Source organism: Dipodomys merriami, unplaced genomic scaffold (genome assembly GCF_024711535.1).
Source record: "Dipodomys merriami isolate MVZ:Mamm:240054 unplaced genomic scaffold, mDipMer1.0.p SCAF_1959, whole genome shotgun sequence".
In the NCBI taxonomy this organism is placed as follows: Eukaryota; Metazoa; Chordata; class Mammalia; order Rodentia; family Heteromyidae; genus Dipodomys; species Dipodomys merriami.
This window is the reverse complement of record NW_027203336.1, coordinates 46,424-69,007: the sequence shown is the minus strand read 5'-3', so window position 1 is coordinate 69,007 and position 22,584 is coordinate 46,424. Positions and strand designations below refer to the sequence as shown.

The 22,584-nt window shown below is 42.3% G+C and overlaps 1 long non-coding RNA gene across 2 annotated transcripts; it reads right to left on the bottom strand.

Moving 5' to 3' along the window:
- Window positions 1-5,571: 5,571 nt before the first annotated feature.
- Window positions 5,572-16,235, bottom strand: LOC138831436 (uncharacterized). 2 transcript variants are annotated; one of them, XR_011373294.1, is made up of 6 exons: window positions 16,153-16,235; window positions 15,517-15,741; window positions 10,655-11,722; window positions 10,113-10,228; window positions 7,117-7,270; window positions 5,572-5,666 (listed from the first exon to the last, which is right to left on the bottom strand). It is a non-coding gene; the product is annotated as an uncharacterized lncRNA (long non-coding RNA). The 2 variants fall into 2 exon arrangements; XR_011373293.1 differs by lacking the exons at window positions 15,517-15,741; window positions 16,153-16,235 and having other exon boundaries at window positions 10,655-12,002.
- Between the last annotated feature and the right edge of the window lie 6,349 nt (window positions 16,236-22,584).

Genomic DNA, 22,584 nt, shown 5'->3' with positions numbered 1-22,584 from the left:
AGGAGCTAGTGCTAGGGTTTGGAATCATGGCCTGCAATTTGTACTAATTTTTTACCCCTCAAGGTTACTGGATTTACAGCTTTAGCCACAGGTGAAATTCTGCCTTTTTTATTTTTATGGTGCTGGCCCCAGGGCTTGAACTCACTTCCTGCCCACTATTTTTGTTTGTGATAAGACTCTGCTTTGTTCTTGCTATAACATGTTGCTCCCTTCTCAGCACAATTCTTTTTATGTATCCAAAGATGGAATATGAAGGATTGATTCCCCCCCTATTTTCCCAGGTGCATACAGATACCAGCAACCCACCAAAGATAAGTGCCGACTGCCTGACTCCAGCAGGACAATCACTCTAAGCCCAGCTGTGAGCATTCCACCACTGTGGGCCTACCCACCCCGCCTTTGACCTAGTGGCTATTTCATTAGCTGCCTCCTTGCTCAGACTTCATAAAACCTAGCTCCTGTCCCAGCTCTGACACACAGTCTCCAAGCCTGTGGGAAGGCTGTTCCTCGCTGCTCTATCTCAATTAATAGTCATTGCCCGTGGAAGATTGAGTCTGGTCTATTTCCATCCTTTCTCCTTCACTTCTTAACAGTTTAGTTGTTTTTCTTCCTCAAGGTTTGCAGCTCCTACAATTTGACATTTCCCCCCATGACTTTTTCTGTTTGTCTATTTTCTGGTCCTTAAGAAGAGATAAGAGTCCTATGGGAAGCCAAAGGCACTACACAGAAGCTTGAAGCCTGAGGATTGCTGTTCGAGGCCAGCTCGGGCAGGCAAGTCCATAAGACTCATCTCCAATTAACTACTAGGAGTAGTAGACTCCTAGCCAGGAGCAAAACACTCCAGTTCAAGTGCATGACTGGCACACATTCAAACAAGTCTCATGGACTTTCATGCTGGTGCTAGTTTCAAAACCTTTAATTGGCTCTTTTTCTTGCCTGCATTTTCATTTATTCTGGGTCTTTTGTTTGTTTCATTTTTTCAGTGCAGGATTCATATCTCATTCTTAAAGTCCTAGTGTCTCTCCTTGAGGGTTCTTGTTTTTAAACAGGCAAGCGGGCTTCACACGTTGAGCCACAGCTCAACCACTTGAGCTTTTTTTGTTGTTTGGTGCTGGTCATAGGGCTTGAATTCAGGGCCCAGTTAATATCCCTGAGATATTTTGCTCAAGGCTAGGCTCCACAAATCAGCTTTTGGCTTTTTTTCATTTCTTGGTGTTTAATAGGAGATATATCTTATATGAGGCCAGACACTACACAGGGGCCTGAAATCTGAGGATTGTGGTTAGAAGGGGTGGGAGGGGGAGACACTAAGTCTCTGTATGGGGCAATGTGTGGGACAGCTCAGGATGAACAGAAGAAGGGAGCTGCTGAGAGGTGGGCAAGACATGAATCGTGGGTATAAAGTACGGGGTCTGCCTAAAGCCATGCTCTAGTTGAAGCGACTTCTTTAGTCACTGAGAAGATGCACCCCTACCTGGGTTGCCATCTCGTCTTCTCACCAATCACAAATGCACAGGCAAACTTTGCCAATGTGCCTTCCAGACATTTTGATTCCTGGAAATGGCTCTGCTGATGGAAAGAGAAGCTTAAAGTTTGGTTTCACATTTCTGTTCCTCAAATTCAGCACTCTGCAAGTTGTGACTACTGCCAAATTCTTGTGAGGTTAAAACAGAAACCAGAGATAATCCCATACATATCATAGTGAAGGCCAGATCCTTTAACCTATGCAGTGGCCAAGTGAGGAGTTTCCAAGTGAGGAGAATTAGTGCAGAAGTGGATTCTTGTACCAAGGGTAGTCCTAGTAACCTAGTATTTTCTCTTTTACCAACAGGTATACTTACAGGCCTATGGTGGCACCAGAAATATTATTTTCTCTCAGGAATGTGTGTGTGTGTGTGTGTGTGTGTGTGTGTGTGTGTGTGTGTGTGTCACACATTGAATTTTAAAGTGTTGTACAGAGGGATTATCATTTCATAAGGCAGGAAATGAGAACATTTCTTTTAAGAAAATGTGAGAAATTATTTCGATCACAGGCCTAAAAAAGAACTTTAGTTCTATAGGTCTGAAGTTCAGGGAAGCTGGATGAACTATTTGGGGTACCATGAACTTACAAGACTGAGAGACAAAGTGGGTAAAGGGACAAAGTGGGTGAATTCTCTGTAAACCAGAGAATTTCAATACTTGTGACAAATTTCAGAGGATAGCGAGAGACAACCTAATTCTTCTGTTTATAAAAGGACAGTACAAAAGACAAGGAATCAAGGAATAAGCATTGTCAAAAGACAGGGCATAAGCCATCCTCCCTAAAAGCCTTTTGCTGAAAAGTAAAAGGATATTATCTGATCACAAAACTCACATCATGGGGAAAGACAGCATAGAAGGATGGAAAGGTGACTTTGATCATGATGCATTACATTCATAATCTACCTTGTGGAATTGAAACTCCTTTACACAACTACATAAAAATAAATAAACCCATAAACACACATTCTCGTGAGCCTGATACTGGTTGCTCACACCTATAATCTAGGTACTCAGGAGACTGAGATCTGAAGATTGAGGTTCAAAGCCTGCCTACGTCGACAAATCAAAGGGATGTATTAATTCTTATCAATCAGTAGAAAGCTAGAAATAGAGGTGTGGCTGCAGTGATAGAGCACCAGTATTGAGTGGGTATAGGGTAAGAAAGAGCACCAAGCTCTGAGTTCAAGCCCTAGTACTAACAATAACAACAACAACAAAACACACAAGGTGCTCTGACTTCAAGCCCCAATACTAACAACAAGGAAAAAACCCAAAAGCCCACTTATCTTCAAGAGTGGATTTTGCATCTCCCCACCAAAAGGTGTGCTTGGCCTTTGTCCCTTTGTGAAGAGTTGTTGTACGTCAGCCTAAGTGCCCATCAACAGATGAATGGATAAAAAAAGGTGCATGCTAATACAATGGAGTATTACTTCAGCCATAAATATGTATGAAATTATATGACATATGCAGGAAAATGAATTAAACTGGCTATCATCATGTTAAAGTAAGGCAGACAGAAAATATCACATATTTTTCTCCTATGTAGAATCTAGATTGATAAGTTCAATGAAAAGATAGGAACCTAATTGAGAGACCATTTTGTGGAGGAAGAATCAGATAAGTATGAAGTGGAGACAAGGGAAGGTGATGAGGGGACAATAGGATCAAAATGTTCTGTGTGTGTGTGTGTGTGTGTGTGTGTGTGTGTGTGTGTGTGTGTGTGTAGAAGTGTCATAATAAACCACATAATTTTGTACAACAACAGAAAAATATTGCATGAAGGAATATATGAGTATAGACATTCTATCTCCAGAAAAGAGATAATAAATGTAGCCAGGATACTGGTAGGAATGTATTTGTTCATGACAATGGAAATCAGCAGGGAAATGCCTCATGAAATGAAATTTTCCATACAATACAGCCATACGATGGCTACATACTAATAAGAACTTACCACAGAGCTATTTTTGTACTCACAACTATATTAGCATTGTACACAACAATCAAATCATGAATATAGCCTCAATGACCATCATCACAAGGATAAATAAACATAAAGATATTAAATAAAGGGGCTGGGATAGTGGCTCAGTGGTAGAGCGCTTGCCTTGCATGCATGAGGCCCTAGATTCGATTCCTCAGTACCCGATAAGCAAAAAGAAAAAAGCCGGAAGTAGAGCTGTGGCTCAAGTGGTAGAGTGCTAGCTTTGAGCTGAAAAGCTGAGGGACAGCGCCCAGGCCCAGAGTCAGGCCCCACGACCAGATCCCCCCTTAAAGAAATATACTAAATACATTAGTATAACATACTTATAGACATTATATCAAATATTATATAGGCAACAGAGTATTACTTAGCCATAAACAGAGTAGAATTCTCTTCCTTTGCTAGAAAATAGATCGAATGAAAGGTTATCTTGTTAAATGAAATAATCTAGTCTCACAAAAGCAAATACTCTCTCACTATATAAATTAGAAAAAAAGAAAACAAAGGACAGTTTAAAAAGATCATGAAAGTAAAAAGAAGCATGGGAGCGTGGAACAGGGAGAGGGAAAGTGATAGGGTGAAGAGGAAGGGGTATAAATCAGAATAATGGATTAGATCAGCACTACTTACTAGACCCTATGGTGAAAATGAACAATACAACTTTTGAGTGGCAATGACAGAGCGAGGGAAGGGATAACAATCTTTAAAAACAAATACACTCTTTTTTTTGTCAGTTGTGGGGCTTGAACTCAGGGCTTGGCCACTGTCCCTGATCCTCTATGGCTCAAGGCTACTGTTCTACTACTTGAGCCATGATTCCTTTAAATTTTTGAGTGGATATTGGAGATAAGAGTCTTATAAGGACTTTTGTGCCTGGGCTGGCTTGGAATTATGATCCTAAGGCTGAGTAACTAGGATGCACCAGCACCCAGAGAGAAATGCACTCTTTTATATAACCCCTCTGTACATCATGTTCATGGTGACTCACCAGGTGCAGGTGACTCACACCTATAATCCTACCTACTCAGGAGGCTGAGATCTGAGGATCAAGGTTTAAAGCCAGCCCTGGCAGGAAAGTCCATGAGATACTTATCTCTAATTAACCACCAGAAATCCAGAGCGGTGCTATGGCTCAAGTTGTAGACCCATTTACCTTGAGCTGAAGAGCTCAGGGACAGTGCTCAGACCCAGACATCAAGCCCCATGACCAAAAATAAATACTAATCAAATAAATAATCAAATAAATAAAGCACAAAAAGGAGAATAATAGAGTGACAAAGAGGAGAGACAGAGAAAATGACAGGGTTAGAGACTGACTCAAGACCAGATGGAGAGGGAGAGGAAATGGAAGCAGGAGGTGAGGGGAAGAAGGGAAGGGGAAGTGCAGTAGGAGATGGTATGTGGTGGAAGAAGAGGATGGAAGAGAGATGGTAAAGCAAGAAACAATGGGAAAAGGGAAGAGATGAAAGAGAAGGAGAAGGAACAGAAAGACGAGAAAAAAAGCACTGATAGCCAGCCCAGTACCAGCACATACTCAGAAAAACACACAAAAAGGAAAAAGGAAAAGAAAGAACACTGAGACATTATGAAAATCAACAATATTTCCATCCCCACCCAGCCTCTTCACTGAACACTGCTCCTTAAGGACTTCGGGATTCCTTAGCTTCCTCCGCAAATCTCTCCTTCTGTATCACTGCCATCTCTGTCTATCAGCAAGCTGCCCATCCTTTGCCCAATGTGGCCTACATTGCTTCCCTCACCAGAAACCCATCTCATTCTTTGATCTGAGCTCTTCTCCTCAAATACCCCTGAGCTGGGCCATTGATTTGACGAGAGCTGTAGCCCATCTCCTCGTGAATTCCTCCTCAGTTGGCTTTGCTAGCTCAGCCTCCTGACCCCAGTGCACACATAGCAAAGACCAGGTGTGCCCAACTCCTCCCCATCACACCCTTGTCTCCCAAGGGTAGCATCAGCCCTCAGCAGTACCTCTGTGTGGAAAGTCTGATGCCTGTGGATGAATCAGCAAAATAATCCTGGGGCAAAGGGTCATATTCAGTCTTACCAAATTTCTCTATGTCCTAGGAAGGGTCCATCCACAGGTACCATTGTAACTCCATGGTTTCTCAGGTGTCTTGCTTCCTTCCAAGGCTTCTCTCCTCTAGTTGAATGGAAGAAAAAATGTTTTATTTTGTATACTTTGTAATGTCAGACATCACCTTTGCAAGTTTAGAGTGTTCTAATATTTGAAACTCAGTTTTCTCCCCACTGTGGTTCCATGAGGACAAAAATCATGCCCTACTAGTCTTCCATGAGACCTATAGGCTTCCCCTGGGAACTGCCAGGGGAAAGGAAGCACCATGCCCAAAGCCTGGTGCTCTGGGAAGGGGGTGTCAGCTGAGGGCCTCTCTGGGGACTCACAGGATCTCTACTAAGATCAGACACCTCTCAGGGCTGACCCCCTAGCACTGTGAAAATGTAATTCTCTACCTGTCCATTCTCCACTTGCAGCCCAAACCAACACCCTTTCCTTCCCCAAACATTTGTAAGTTGTCCCTCACACAAGTACACAAATTCCTTTGTAAAAACAAAGAAACCAACTGAAGGCTGAAGGCTCATGTGTGTAACCCTAATTATTTCACATGCTGACACTGAGAAGATTTCAGATAAAGCCAGCTTGGGCAGACTCCATGTCCAACGCAGTAGAAATATCAGACCTAGAGGTGTGACTCCACTGGGAGAATACTAGAGAGAAACATGCCCATGGCCAAGAGAGAGAAACTGAGGGAGGGAGAGAGAGGGATGGAGAAAGAGAACTCAAATGAACAGAGAGAATAACAGAGAAAAATACATACATACACACATACATAAAGACAGAGAAACAGATTCAGGAGAAAGGAGCTCGTTAGAAGGAATGGAAAATGGAGAAAAAATGATTAGAAGGAGGAGAGTAGGGGAAGTCAAGGAATGTGGGCATAAGAGAGATGACAGACAGTAGAAGGAGGCTGCAAGGAAAGGACACAGAGGGAAAGGAGACAGAAAGAGAAAAGAACAAACTTCAAGCCTTACTTCCAGCACACTCCCAAATGCATACACATGATAAACTAAAAGAAAGACAATAAAAAGTATGGAAAAATAATGGACATAACAGTACTTCCCTCCCCACCCACCCTTCACTGAAAACTGATTGGTGAGGAGTTCTGGATTCCTTACATTCCTGCTCTCAGCTCTCCTGCAGCATCAGTATCAACCCTGTCTTGCACCAGGTACCCATTATTTGGCCTATTTTGGCCCTTATTTTTTCTCTCACCAGAAACCCATCTCATTCTTTTCGAAGAGTTCTGTTCCACAAATACCCCTGAGCATTTCCACTGATCCACCAGGAACCCCAACCCTCCTTCTTGATGTTAATCTCATCAGTCTGCTCTGCAGTCTCAGCCTCCTGACCCAGTGTACACATATAAAACACCAAGTGTGTCCAACCCCTCCCCATCACACACTTGTCACCCAAAGGCAGCATCACTCCTCAGCACTGCCTCTGTGTGCAAATCTAATGCCCTGGCTGACCTAATACAAATATCCTAGTAGTGAAGGCTCATATTCAATCTTACTGAATTTCTGTTCTTGTGGGAAGCCAGCCATCCTACGCAGGGTCCATCCACAGGTGTGATCTATCCACAACCCCAGTCCATCCAGCCCCATCCATCCACATGCACAGTAGATCACCATGCTTCCTCAGTTGAACTGTTCCTTGACCACCTCTACCTGAAAGGAAGGGAATGTATTTTAATTCAAACACTCGGTCATTCCAAAATTGAACTCTTGATTTCAGAATGTTCAAATATTAAAACTTGGCTAAGTTAGATCTTTGGTTCTGTAAGGGGAAGAACTGGGCTCTGAATTCCTCTATGTGGCTTAGTCTTTAACTGGGAACTGCCAGGGGAAAGGAAGAACCATGCCCAAAGCCTGCTGTTTTGGGAAATGGGGAGTCATCTGTGGGCCTCTCTGGGGACTCATAGAATCTCTACTAAGACTCTAACACCTTTCAATGCACTTGTACAGTGCACAAGTTAACCTTCCTTGTCCATTTACACCAACCCACCATCCTCTTCCTCCCAAAACGATTTGTAAGGTAACCCTCACACAGTGGTTCCTCAGAAAAGTACACAAATCCCTTTCATATGAGAGAACGAAACCTTTGCCGTACCAGACTAACAAAGCCCAATGCATTCTCTGATGCTGTAGGCTCTTGCCTGTGATCTTACCTATCCCACAAATTGCCACCTAGAAGACTGCATTTACAGCAAGTCTGGGAAAATTAAGTAGAGAAATGCAAACCTGGAAGTGTGACTCAAGCAGTGAATCAGACATGACCATGAAAACTGAAAGAGAAAGAAAAAAAGGGAGAAAGACAGAGAGGGAGAAGGGGAGAGATAAGGAACACCAGAGAGCAGGAAGAGAAGGTGAGGGAATGAGAAGAGGGCATGAGAAGAGGGAATGAGAATGAGGGCATGAGAAGAATAAGAAGAGGGACAGGGGAAATAGAGTAGGAGTAGTTATGGGGGGCATAAAAACAAGGTTAAGAGAGAGGGCAGAAGGGGGAAGGTGAGAAAAGTGGAGAGAGTACAGAGAAGGAAAGGAAACAGAGCATAAGAAAAAAGCATGGATGTACCAGCACACACTCACAAACACATATACACAACAAACAAAACTGAAAAAATAAAAGAAAATGGATTGAGAAATCATGGAAATCAATGGTAATTCTCTCCCACCCCACTTCTTCACTGAAGAATGGTCCATGTGGAATTCAGGATTCCTCAGCTCCTGTCATTTCTCCTTTACATTTAGTGTCCACCCTGTCATTTCTCATGTACCCATCTTTTCCCTCTTGTGGCACTCATTGAATTTTTCACCAGAATCCCATTTTGTTCTTTCATGGGAGATCTGCTCTCCCCAAAGAGCCCTGAGCAGTACCACTGATCCACCAGGAGCCCCAGCCCTCCTCTTGCTGCTAAACTCATTAGTCTCCTCTGCAGGTTCAGCCTCCTGACCTATTGTACACATAGAAAAGGCCAGATTTTCCCAACTCCTCCCCATCAAACACTTGTTACCCAAAGGCAACATCAGTCCTCAGCACTGCCTCTGTGTGCAATTCTAAATGCCCTAGGTGAACCAATACAAATATTGTAGTGTGAAGGCTCATATTCAATCTTAACAATTTTTTTTCTTGTGGGAAGGCAGTCATCCCATGCAGGGTCCATCCATGGGTGTGGTCCATCCACAACCAAAGTCCATCCAGGCTATGTCCTTCCATAGGCCCCAGTTTATCTCTATAATTCCTCAGGTCTCCTGTTCCTTGATCACCTCTAGCTGAAAAGAGGGGAGTATGTTTTAATCACTTTGTGATTCCAAAAAAGTCATCCTTCCCTGTCCATTTACACCAACCCATCACTGCCTTCCTTCCACAACCATTTGTAAGGTGAACCATACACAGTTGTCCCTCACATAAATACACAAATACCCTTTCAAAATAGAGAAACCAACCTTTGCCACACCAGATTAACAAAGTCAATTGCATTCCCTGATGCTGTAGGCTCTTGTCTGTAATCCTACCTATCTCCCAAGTTGACAACTTGAAGACTGCATTTACAGCAAGGCTGGGAAGATACCATCTTCAAGTAACTAGAGAAATGCAAGCCTGGAAGCGTGACTCAAACAGAAGAGAACCAGACATATCCATGAAAACTGAGAGAAGAAAGAGAAAGACAGAGAAGGAGAAAGGGAAAGAGGGAGAGATGTGTAGAGAGAGAAGGAGTGAGGGAGGGGGAGGGAAAGAGAGTGAGACAGATTTAAGAGCAGGAAGAGAGGGAGAGGAAATGGTAGAGGGTAGGAGAACAAGTAGAGGGACAGGAGAAGTAGAATAGGAGTAGGTATGGGAGGAATGAAAACAAGGGAAGGGAGATGGCGGGGCAAGGCAGGGGGAAGGTGAGAAAAGTGGAGAGAGGACAGAGAAGGGAAAGGAAACAGCATAAGAATAAAAGCACTGAGATGTAGCAGCACACACTCACAAACACATACACACAACAAACATACAAAAGGAAAAAATTAAAGCCATCTTACAAATCAACAGTAATTCCTTCCCACCCACCTTCTTCACTGAAGAACGGCCCATGTGGAATTCAGGATTCCTCAGCTCCCTTCTTAACCTGCCTCCTGTCACTTCTCCTTTACATTTAGTGTCCACCCAGTCATTTACCCTGTACGCATCTTTTCCCTCATGGAGCCCTTATTTGGTCTCTCACCAGAATCCCATTTTGCTATTTCAGGGGAGATATGCACTCGAATAGCCCTGAGCTGGACCACTGATCCAACAGGAGCTCCCGTCCACCTCCTGCTGAAAATCTCATCAGTTTTCTCTACAGGCTCAGCCTCCTCACATCAGTGCACACATAGCAAAAGCCAGGTGTGCCCAAATCCTCTCTATCACACACTTGTCACCCAAGGGCAGACAGCAGGAGCTTGCACCAAACCTTCTCTGTGGAAATCTCATGGCCCTGGCTAAACCAATACAAATAACCCAGTGCTGGAAGGACATATCCAATCTTACCGAATTTTCCCTCACGTCCAGATGCAGTCATCTCAGGCAGGGTCCATCCACAGGCACCACTATATCTTCATACTTCCTTAGGTCTCTTGCTCATTCACAGGTTTCTCCACCTCTTGCTGACAAGGAGGAAAAGTATTTAATTCATACATTTTTGTCATTCAGAATGGGCTCTGGATGTTCAGAATGTTCTCAGACTTGAAACTCTGTTCTCCTAGCAAGATGATTCGCTAAGGAAAAAAATTGGGCTCTGGTATTCTTCCATGAGGCCTAAAGACCTCAAATAAGAACTGATCAAAGCCTGGTGTTCTGGAGAAGGGGGTGTCAGTGGGAGGACTCTGCGGATGCATAGGTTCTCTACAAAACCTCTGACTTCTCTCTGTGCTGACATACTTGCACCATGCACGTTTTTTTCTCCCTGTCCATTCTGCCCCAAAATCCATCAACCCTTTCCTTCCCCTACCATTTTCAAGCTGTCTCTTACACCTTGATGGACAGCCCTCAGATAAGTACCTAAATCCCTTTTCTCAATCAGAGAAACAAACCTGTGCAACACCAGGTTAACGAGGTCAGAAGCATTGCTGCTGATGGTGGATCATGCCTGTAATCATAGTTCTCCCAGAAGCTGATGCTCAGAAGATCACAGTTAAAGCCATCCTGGGCATACTCCATTTTCAATTAAGAAGAAAAATGTTGGCTTGGACTCAAGTGACTCAAGTGGTAGAGCACCAGCTATGAACATGCAAACTCAAAGAGAAAGATATAGAGGGGTAGGAGAGAAAAAGATTTGAGGCAGAGGAAGAGAGAGGAAACAGAACAAGAGAAGAGGGAAAGGGGAAGAAGAGGAGAAGATGAATGACCTGGAGGGAAGTTAGCTGGAAAAGGGGAGAGAGACAGGCAATGGAAAGAAAAAAGAGACAGCAAAGGAGACAGAGAAAGAGAAAATCACTGAGTTCAAGTGCCAGTACCAGCACACACTCACAAACACATGCATACAACAAACAAAAAGAAAGTAAATAAAACAAAAGGACTGAGACAAGATGGAAATCAACATTACTTCCCTGCCCACCCTCCTCTTCACTGAAGATGGTTCCATCCAGAGTACAAGAGTCCTTAGCTTCCTCCTCTCAGCTCTCCTTCAGCATCAATGTCAACACTGTCTATCACCAAGATGCCTGCTATATGACCACTCTGGCCTCACTGCTTCTCTCACCAGAAACCCATCTCATTCTTTGAGAAGAGTTCTGTTCCCTAAATACCCCTGAGCGGCACCACTGGTCTACAAGGAGCCACAGCCTTCCTTCTGCAAATCTCATCATTATGCAGTGCAGGCTCAGCCCTCTGAGTCCAGTCCCCTCATAGCAAAGGCCTGCTGTGCCCAAGTCCTCCCCATCCCACATTGTCACCCAAGGGCAGCATGGGCCCTCAGCACTGACTCTCTGTGCAAATATAGTGCCCTGGCTGAACCAAAACAAACATCACAGTGATGAAGGCTCACATCCACTCTCACCGGATTTCTGTTCATGTGGGAAGGCAGTCAGCTCAGACAGGGTCCATCAACAGGCACCATTATATAGGCATGCTTTCTCAGGTCTCCTGTTCCTTCACCACCTCTAGGTGAAAGGAAGGGAATTTATTTTAATTCATTCACTTTGTGATTCCTAAAATGGAGATGTGACATTTAGAATAGTTGAATATTTGTGCTGGGAAGGTGGCTCAGTGGTAGAACGCTTGCCTTGCATGCATGAGGCCCTGGGTTCGATTCCTCAGCAAAAAGAAAAAAGCCGGAAGTGGTGCTGTGGCTCAAGTGGTGGAGCACTAGCCTTGAGCTGAAGAGCTGAGAGAAAGTGCCTAGGCCTGAGTTCAGGCCCCACGACCGGACCCCCCCCACAAAAAAAGAATAGTTGAATATTTGAACATCAGCTCCCCCAGCATGCCAGTTTCCTCAGCAGAAAAATTAGGGTCTACTCTTCCATGAGGCCTAGACACTTCCCCTTGGAACTGCCAGGGGAAAGGAAGCATCATGCCCACAACCTTGTGCTCTGGGGAAGCGGGTGTCAGCTGGGGGCCTCTCAGGAGACTCCCAGAATCTCTACCAAAATAGAACATTCAGCGCTGACCCTTTGTGCAGTGCACATGTCCCTTCCTCCCTGTCCATTTGCACACTATGCCACCACCCCCTTCCTTCCACAACCATTTGTAAGGTGTCCCTCACACAGCTGTCCCTTACATAAGTACACAAATCCCTTTCATAATAACTGAGAAAACAACCTCTGCTACACCAAACTAACAAAGTCTAATGTGTTTGCCTGATGCTGGAGGCTTTTGCCTGTAATCCTAGCTATCCCACAAGTTCACCTGTAAGATTACAGATACAGCAATTCTAGGAAATTCCATCTTCAATTAACTAGAGAAATGAAAGCCGGGAGGTATGACTCAAGTGGTAGAGAACCAGCTATGACCATACAAACTGAAAGAGAGAAAGAGAGAGACAGAGAGAGGAGAGACAGAGAAACAAACATTGTCAGAGACTGATTCAAGAGCAGGAAGAGAGGGAGACCGAATGGAACAGGAAGATTTCAGGAGGAGGAAATAGGAAGAGAAGAGGAGAGAGAAGAATGAAAGGGGAAGAATACGAGGAATGTAAGAGGGAGAAAGAAAAGTAGGGAAGGTAGATGGAATGGGGTGGAGAGCTGAGAAGGGGAAGATAAGGAGAGAGAGTAAAGGAGACAGAGAGAAAAGCACTGAGTTCAAGTCCCAGAGCCAGTACAGGTGCACAGACACAAACACACAACAAACAAACATGGAGAGAAAAGAAAAAGCATTGAGAAATCAAGGAAATTCACAGTACTTCCCTCCCCACCCACCCTCTTCACTAAACACTGGTCCATGTGGAGTTCAGGATTCCTCAGTTCCTTTCCTGGCCATCCTCCTCTGAGTTGTAATACAGCATCAGTGTCAGTCCTGTCTTTCAATAAGGTGCCCATCCTTTACCCTCTTTTGGCCCTCCTTGGGCTGTCCTTTGGCCCCTCCTTTTGGCCCACCAGAATCCCATCTCATTCTTTGAGGGGAGATTTGCTTCCCAAATGGCCCTGAGCTGAATCTGATTTACCAGGAGCTCCAGCTCACTTCCTTCCACAAATGTCATGTGTGCTCTGCAGGTTCAGCCTATTGACTCAGAGCACAAATAGCAAAGGCCACGTGTGCCCAACTGCTCCCCATCACTCCCTTGTTAAACCCCCCCCCCCCCGGTAGCTGAGCCAACACATATAACGCAGTGGTCGAGGGCCACATCCAATCTTACCGAGTTTCTGCTCATGCTCAGAAACAGTCAGCCCAGCCAAGGTCCACCCACTAGCAAAGCCCACCCAGGCATCCATCCACAGGCACCACTGTATCTCCATACTTTCTCAGGAATCCTGCTCCTTCACAGGTTTCTTCACCTCTACCTTGAAGGAAGGGGTATCATTCTACTTCATATATTTTGCCAGTCTAACAGGAACTCTGGTTGTTCAGACTGTTCTCTTATTTGAAACACAGCTAACCCAACATTCTGGTTCCCCTTAAAGAAAATGGGGGCTCCTGGGGAGGGGGAGAAGTTGCAAATCAAACAACCTGTCTAGGTAATAGGGTCTCTTTGACTGTGAGCAAATAAACAAGTCTGAAATAAGGGATTCTTGGATGATGGTATTATGTTGGGATAATGATGAGGTTTAGATAGAAATCACACCCACAGAAAACTGCATTGAATAGGAGGAAAGTTGGGGCAGAAACCACTGACAGTGTATGGGGTGAATGGAGACAGGTCCCTCTCCATTCCCAGTGAAGATTTGCTCTTATGTTCCAACCCAGCCAGTGTACCTAGTGTGCTCAGGAGTTGTACCCTTTCACCTGAAGACTGCTGAAAGAGAAGCAGAGTCCAGGATGCCTCTTGCCCCTCAGATCCATGGGCTCCTATAGCATCAAGGGTCTCACTTTAAACCTAAATAAATGAACTAGAAAGTAAATAGGCAGACAAGCAACATACATAAAAGGTGAGATGATGACCTGCTGCAGCATTTGGGACAAAAGCATCTTTAGTGTTCAAGGGACAAATGTGAAAGGTTGTTCAATGAAGTGACAATACTCAAGTAAGGGATCGATGTGGAATTAGCCAGCTCAGAAAGTACAGGCAGCTTGAGATCACCTTTCAGCTTATCTTTTAGCATTGGAAAGCCAGTGCAGTGTCCTTTCTTGGGAAGGAATCCCAGCTGGAGAATCCCCTAGCACTTGTCACACAACCTGGCCATGCTGGCCAGAGACTTCTGCAGTGTGAACTTTCTGCATGACTCCTTCTCCTCCTGCAGCTCTTCAAATCCACACCTCTCAGATTTTCCACAACCCAGTTAGAGTCACCCTGAAAGTCTGAGTTTGGTGGTTTTCAATTGTGCTGTTTCAGAGTTCTGCACCACTTTCTCTGGGACAGCTTTACTTTCAATCTGTGGACATTACTTTGGGGCCTTCACACAGCAGCAGATTCTGCGAAATATGGTGACTATCCTGTTAGCCACCCTCCTCCAGCCCTGTCTAATATTCCACCTGGGGGCTGTGGCCTCCCCCTAAGGCTGCCCAGAGGGAAGGGCATTTTCCACTGAGTGTGAATGCTCCATTCTGTCAAGCAGCTAAAAGAATCCTGGCCCAACATTAAGCTGGAACTGTAGCTCTGCAGGGAGTAGAGAGGAAAGACAAGCAGACTGGCACTTCGGGTTTTATTGAGAGGTAACTGATCATCATCATTGTGTAACTGAAATTCTGAGGACAAGCTGAAGGCGTTATGTCCTGCAAAAAAGCTGGCTCTCCTTTGTGGAGGGAGAGTTGTGGTGGGATTGTCCTCAGGAGTTGTGCCAGATGGACTATCCAAAAGCATCAGTTTTGATTCCACAATTCTGGCATTCTCTTTTAAGTTTTCTTGGATGAGCAGGTAGGTGCCCATGGCTTCATTGAATTCTCTGTCCTGGATTGCCTTTTCAATGCCAGCTACATTGTACCCCATGTCACACATGACTCTGACAATGCGATCCAGCTTGCCAGGCAGTGGCTCATCAGGAAGCAGGCCAAATCCCACACCTAGAGCCAGCCATGGGTGTTCCATTATCTCCTCAATAGCAGGCCTCAGATTGAAGTCCACAGTCAGCAGTTTAGAAAGGAGATCTTGTCTCTTTGCAGATAGGTGAAGGGGAACAGTGTACTGGCCTCTAGGACTTGTAACCCTATGTCAGCCATATTACTCCCCTCAAATGGGAACTTTCTCATTGTCATCACATACAATAGCACGCCTAAGTCCCAAATGTCCACCTGGTACCCATCGAACATTTTGTGTAGGAACATTTGTGTAGGTCACCCTGTCACTCAGCCCAAATTCACTGACCTTGACATTGAGATTGGCATCCAATAGGATGTTGTTGGCCTTCAGGTCTAGGTGTGCAATTCCATTCTCATGAAGGTAGTCAACAGCACTCGTGATCTGTTTGAATAGCCTCCTGGCTTCAAACTCTAAAAGGTAGCTGGAGGAGGATTTTTTGATCCACCTCAAGAGATGACCCCGAGTGGCCAGCTCAGTGACAAGGTACACACAGTCTTCATTCTCCATCACCTGGAATAATCAGATGATGTGTGGGTGACGTACAGTTTTCACAAAGGCCACCTCATTTTCTATCTCATGGCTTTCCAGCTCTTTCTTTCAGAGAACTTTGACCACCACTGTGGTGTCTGTGAGGCGGTGATGGGCCAGATTGACATAGCCATAGCAGCCATAGTCGATGATCTCTGTCAAGTTGTACAGTGATCAACTCCTTCTTGGGGGAAGAGCTAAAGGAGACTTTGTTGTACATTACCATCTTTCAGCTGAGATGACAAGTGATCAAGCTTAACTATTACCTAAGATGATCTCAATGAAGTTGCCAACTAATAAATCTTACGAAAAGGTAAACTAACAAGTAAATACAACCCCCAGACTAGTAAATGAAATCCCCAAACCCAAACAAGACAAACACAACCCCCATACCCAAAGAAAGCAACCAAGTAGCTCTGACTTAGTCCAGCGGGTCACCAAGGAAAAGCTCCCAGTGCTGTAACTGACAGAGTTGGAGGGCAATTGCCTCTTATGTATCCTGCTGGGCATACCTCACAATGGCCTGTGACATCAGGAGGAACTGGACCAATCAGAAGTCAGGCCATTGACATCAGTGAGAAAATGGGCCAATCAGAGCCCAGGGCAAACCCACCGGCAGTTATGCACTTGGGCCAGGAGGATCATTGTCAAGGAATTCTGGGCCCATCCACAGATGCTTCTACTGCTACCATGGCAACCATGTGAGGACCACGAGGACATTGGCCAATGGCCCTTGTCCTACTTGGAGACTAGGCATTCTAGGATGGCCACGGTGGGGACATCTCTCAGTGGAGCCTATCCTTGGGCAGAAGTGAAAACACTGCCCTTTTCACTTAACATGGTCTATATCTAATTACAACCTACCCTGAGATTGGAGACTTTGTAATGACTCAACTCAGCTTCTAAATGAGAAGAGACCAGACACCCAGGATTAAATGATAGTTTTATCCAGATCTGTCATTCTCATTTCTGTTCCTAGTTTGTATGGTTTCCTGTGCTTCTTTGTAACTTTTTTTTCATGTTTTTTTTTCAATCTTTATTTGTCCCTCACAGGTCAGAAAAAAAGTAATTTGCTTTTATATCTTTAGTACAGTTGTGTCAAATTTTAATATAACTGTTCTAATAAAAACCATATATGAAATATAAGTATCTCAGAAGCAGACTCCGATTTTATGGACCTGAAGTTTATTCTACTTGAGAGGTCATTTATTCATACATATAAATATATGTATATATGTATACATACATACATACATATATATATGTATGTATGTATATATATATATATATATATATATATATATATATAGGTCATGGAGCTTGAACTCTGGACCTGGGCGCTGTCCCTCAGTTCTTCAGCTATGGGTTAGCACACTACCACTTGAGCCACAGTGCCACTTGTAGTTTTTTGGTGGTTTATTGGAGATAAGTATCTAATGGACTTTCATGTCTGGACATTCTTTCAATTGCTATCCTCAAATCTCAGTCTCTTGAGTAGCTAGGATTGCAGGCATGACCTAGCACTGGCAAGATATCTCACAGGTTTTTTTTTTTATTATGAAAATATTGTACAGAGTGGTTACAATTACATGGGCAAGATAATGAGTACATTTCTTATCAAGCATTGTAGCCTTTGTTTCCCCTTCCCATCCCTTCTCATCCTCCATCCCTGCTCATCCTCCCTCCCACCCCCCCCCCCCCGGCACCAAAGTTGTCAAGTTCGTTTTGGACACAACTACTTGTATATCTCATTGTTGCAATGGTTCCACCTGTATCCCTAGTTAAATGATTTGTTTTTCCCCTTCACCTCTACAAATTATACCAACATCAAATACAGTGAAAGCAGGGGTTATACTGTGGGGGAGGGCCATACAAAGCAACAAAGAAATCATCTTATAAATGTGTTAGAAACAATTGCATGAAAGAAAAAAAATTGAATACATATCTTAGGGTTCATTTCCCTAACATCACCTTATCTGACCTTTTCTGCTTGACTCAGACATATACTAGATATTGCAAATAAGGGAAACCATGGGACCTATGTTTCTTTGGGCCTGGTTTATTTCACTTAATATAATTTTTTCCAAGCCTTTCCATTCCCTAACAAATGGGGCAATGCCATTCTTTCTGATGGAGGCATAGAATTCCATTGTGTATATATATATACACAACATTTTCTTGATCCATTCATCTACTGAGGGGCATTTGGGTTGGTTCCATATCTTAGCTATAGTAAATGATTCTGCAATAAACATAGTCGCGCTGGTAGCTTTAGTGTGGTCTTGTTTGTAAACATTTGGGTAAATGCCCAAAAGTGGGATTGCTGGGTCATAGGGGAGCTCTATGTGGAGTCTTTTGAGGAACCTCCATACTGCTTTCCAAACTGGTTGAACAAGTTTACACTCCCACCAACAATGCAATAAGGTTCCATTCTGTCCTCATCCCCTCCAGCATCTGTTGTTATTAGAGTTCTTGATTTTAGCCATTCTAACTGGGGAGAGGTGGTATCTCAATGTTGTTTTGATTTGCATTTCTGTTATGGCTAGGGAGGTTGAGCATTTCTTCATGTGTCTATTGGCCATCCTTCTTTCTTCTTCAGAGAAGTTTCTCTGTAAGTCTTTAGTCCACTTATTTATTGGGCAGTTGTTTCTTTGAAGATTTGTTGTTGGGGGATTTAATTTTTTGAGTTCCAGGTATATTCTAGATATGAGACCCTTGTCTGTTGTATGGCTATTAAAGATCTTCGCCCAATCGGTGGGCTTTCTATTGATCTTGCTAGCTATGTCCTTTGCCTTGCAGAAGCTCTGCAACTTTATGCAATCCCATTTGTCCAACCTTTCTTTGATTTGTTGTGTTTCAGAGTCTCTATTCAGAAAATTTCGGCCTGAGCCAAGGAGACCTAGGGTTTCTCCTATTCCATCCTGTAATGTTTTCAGAGTGTCTGCTTTGCCTTCGAGGTCTTTGATCCATTTGTAGTTGATTCTGGTGCAAGGTAATATATAAGGATCTAGCTTTAGTTTTCTACAAGTTGTTAGCTAATTTTGCCAGCACCATTTACTGAAGAGGCTGTCTTTCTTCCATTCTATTGTTTTAGCTTCCTTATCGAAGATTAGATGGCTATAGGTCTGTAGGTTCATTTCTGGGTTTTCAATTCTATTCCATTGGTCCTGAGGTCTGTTCTTATGCCAATACCAAGCTGTTTTGATTACTATGGCTTTATAGTAGAGTTTGAAATTTGGTATTGATATTCTTCCAGCAGTGTTCTTTCCGTTGAGGAGCATTTTTGCTATTCGGGGTCTCTTATTGTTCCATATGAATTTTTGGATTGCCTCTTCTATTTCCTTGAAGAATGAGGTTGGAATTTTGATAGGTATCGCATTGAATTTGTAGATAGCCTTGGGAAGTATTGCCATTTTCACGATGTTAATCTTTCCAATCCAGGAGCATGGGAGTTTTTCCCATTTTCTAAGTTCTGTTTTGATTTCCTTTTTCAAGATTTTAAAGTTTTCATCATAGAGGTCCTTCACTTCTTTGGTTTAGTTAATTCCTAGGTATTTTATTTTTTGTGGGGCTATTACAAATGGAGTTACTTTCCTAAATTCAGCCACACTTTTCTTTGGCATACTTTTTGTTGGCATACAGAAAAGCCATTGATTTTGGGGGGTTAACTTTATACCCTTGACAGGTAATTTCTTACTGCTTTTTGCCTGTAGTTAAGTTTGACAGAGGATATGGAAAACAACTTTTATGACTTCAGTGGTAAAAATAAATGTTCTGTAAGTCATACAGAGCAGGATTCTGGACAGCTAGCATAAAATGTTGCATACTGAATTTATATAAATAATTTTTAAACTACAGAGATTTTATACTAATATATACTAAAAATATTTTCTCAGAAAAAATTGACAATGCTAGTAATAATCTTAACCCACTTGTCATGTTTCTGGAGAGCAGGTTTAAGAACACTGAAAAAAATATTGCATCTTGACATGCTCAAAGCAATGAACAGCAAGTAAATAACAATCAAAACTATGAGGTACTGGTTTTAAAAATTAAATTATTCATACGGTGAAGATAACAGAAATATTTTTTTAAATCCTAAAGAAAATCTACTTTTGTCTCTACAATGCCTTTAATGAAAGCCTGTAGTTGCACATAACATAAAAATTCTCACAAAGGTTGTATAATTTATTTGCATTTCCTTTATAATGACCATGATTAAATCTGAACTATTGTAAGCAAACCACCATCTGGAACCACATCGAATCAAGATTCTATTTTCCATGATGACCGATCAAGGAAAACTTATGCAGTTGTCTACTTTGCAATATTGTGTAGCAATGTGATTAGATAATCATTCAGAGCCATGAACCAGGCTAACTGGAACATAAACAAATACACAGTATGAAACTTGGAAATGTTTCAGTAGTTTGTTAGATCCTCTTGACTCAAATCACTCAAGCTCTTTGTAAAACAAGATTGAAACTTGGTGTCAAGTGTTTCTTAAGTCTATGCTAAAAGAGGGGTATGGAAAAATAGGAAAGTAAGACATTTTATAGGCATGTTATAGGGTCATAGGAGCACTTCAGGAAGAGAAAAAATAGCAACATAGGAAATAACCTGCAAACTAAATTCTTCAATAGCCATTGATCTATATTATTGCATCAACATCATCATTGTGAATTGGGCTCACCTCATCCAAAAATAGACTCTGTTGAGGAGTAAAGTCTTCAAGCTGAGATATCAAAGGAGAATTTTACAATAAAATATTTAAGGTAGTATTAATAGAGAAAATTTAGGCAGCTAGATGAAGGTAAAAAAATGCGTTGATGGAAATTATCCTGCAACAGACCAAAAAAGCTTTATAAAAGCAAGGAATACTCTAAAGCCACTGTCTTCCAAGTCCTCAGAAGCAACCAGCCTTACTTGGTGACCTCTTGACCTTGAACTTGTAGTCTCTGGACAGAGATGGTAATTTTTTTTGTTGTTAAAACATCTGATTTCTGGTTCTCTGTTATAGATATCCAAAACCTTAACAGACTAAAAATTATGCACTAAATCTATCTCAATAAACAATTTGAACTATTTGTCTTTTTAGACTCTGGGCACATATGCAGTATATAAAAGGACTAGGAAAAATATCATCAACCCTCAGTGAACTATTAGGAAAAAAAGAACTCAATTAACTTCATATTACTGCCCTCTTAAATGTCATGAGAATGCTAAAGACAACAGGAAAGAGGAAAGACTATAGCCAGACACAAATGGATCTTCACGGTAATCCTAGCTACTTAGGAGGCTGAGATCTGAAGATTGGAGCTTAAAGCCAGCCTGAGCAAGTCCATGAAACTCTTTATTTCCAATCAACCACCAAAACCCAGAAGTGGAGCTGTAACTCAAATGGTAGGTAGAGGGCCAGCTTTGGGGGAAAACATGGCTGCTAAGGGATAGTACCTAGGCCTTGAGTTCAGCCCCAGTACTAGCATTAAAAAAAAGAAGAAAAAGATAGTAGTATTTATTTATGGTACCATAAAGAATCGTTCACAGCAAACATGGAAAGTTGTTCAGACAACCATTTTCAAGTAATGTAGAGGATGATATGGTTGGTAAAAAGCAACAAGGACTAGATGTGAAAGAATGCTGAATGGCATGAATGAGTAGTAATTATTAGCAATTAATTGGTGGCCATGATACAAAGTCTTTAAGGGGAAAAGTGAACTCAACTACATAGTACTGTCAATAGCAGTACTTCTAAAAACTGACTTGAGTGAGAAATGAAAATAGCAAACAATAATATAAAGCATTAAAAGGTTGGGAAGTAGAAGTATGGCTCAATTTTTACAGCATCAGCCTCAACAGAAAAAGCTCAGCAAACATGCTTATAAAGCCCAGTACCAGCATCAGAAAATAAATCCAAATCAACACTTAGATTGAGGTGTTTATAACAATGTTCCTGGTGAGTGGTATTAATACAAGTCTAAGTTTTGAAATAAATATGTTATTATATATGAAAGTCTTTTTTTGTCAGTCATTGAACTTGCACTCTGGACCTGAGTGTCCCTGAGCTCTTCAGCTCAAGGCAAGCACTCTACCATTTGAGCCACAGTGCCACTTCCAACAGAAGTCTTTAAAAATGGATTCTACCTGGGTGATACTAGAAACTCACTCTGATTACTATACAAAGGTAATCGACATCATTTTTGGAGAGTGGTTTGAACACTTAAATACCTGCTTATCTGAAACCACTATCTCTAAGTTATCACTGGATAGACATAGCTTCATTTTTTTTCTTGTTACTCAAGATAATTTTATCTTCAGTATATGTATCTGTACTATCCAAGGAACTTTAAAATAGATATAACTGTAGGTACATTTAAATATTCATTTATATTTAAATGCACCACTCTGTTTGATATGCCACAGATAACCTTACTGTCTACAGAAATCTCTTGGCATTGAGCCTTGGCTTCTTTTTATTGCCATATATTTGTTTATGCTTATGCTTGGATGCTCTAATGAGATTATAAATCCCTTGAGGACTATGGATTATATCATTGCTTTATCTGTTCTTTGCAAATGGTATAGTATCCTGAAGAGTTATGATTAATATTCTTAAGGAAGAAAAGATGAAATTACTTTCCTGTTACCATAAGATGCCTGTTTATTCCACCTTCCCCAATCTGGTTTTTTTTTTTTTTTACAAATATACGCTTGCCTTATAAATGATTGTAAGAAATCTCTAAGTGCTCAGGTCTGATGTTATTTTTTAGCATGAGAGGTAGAGACTTTTTTAAAATTTAATATTATGTTATTATAAGGGTGATA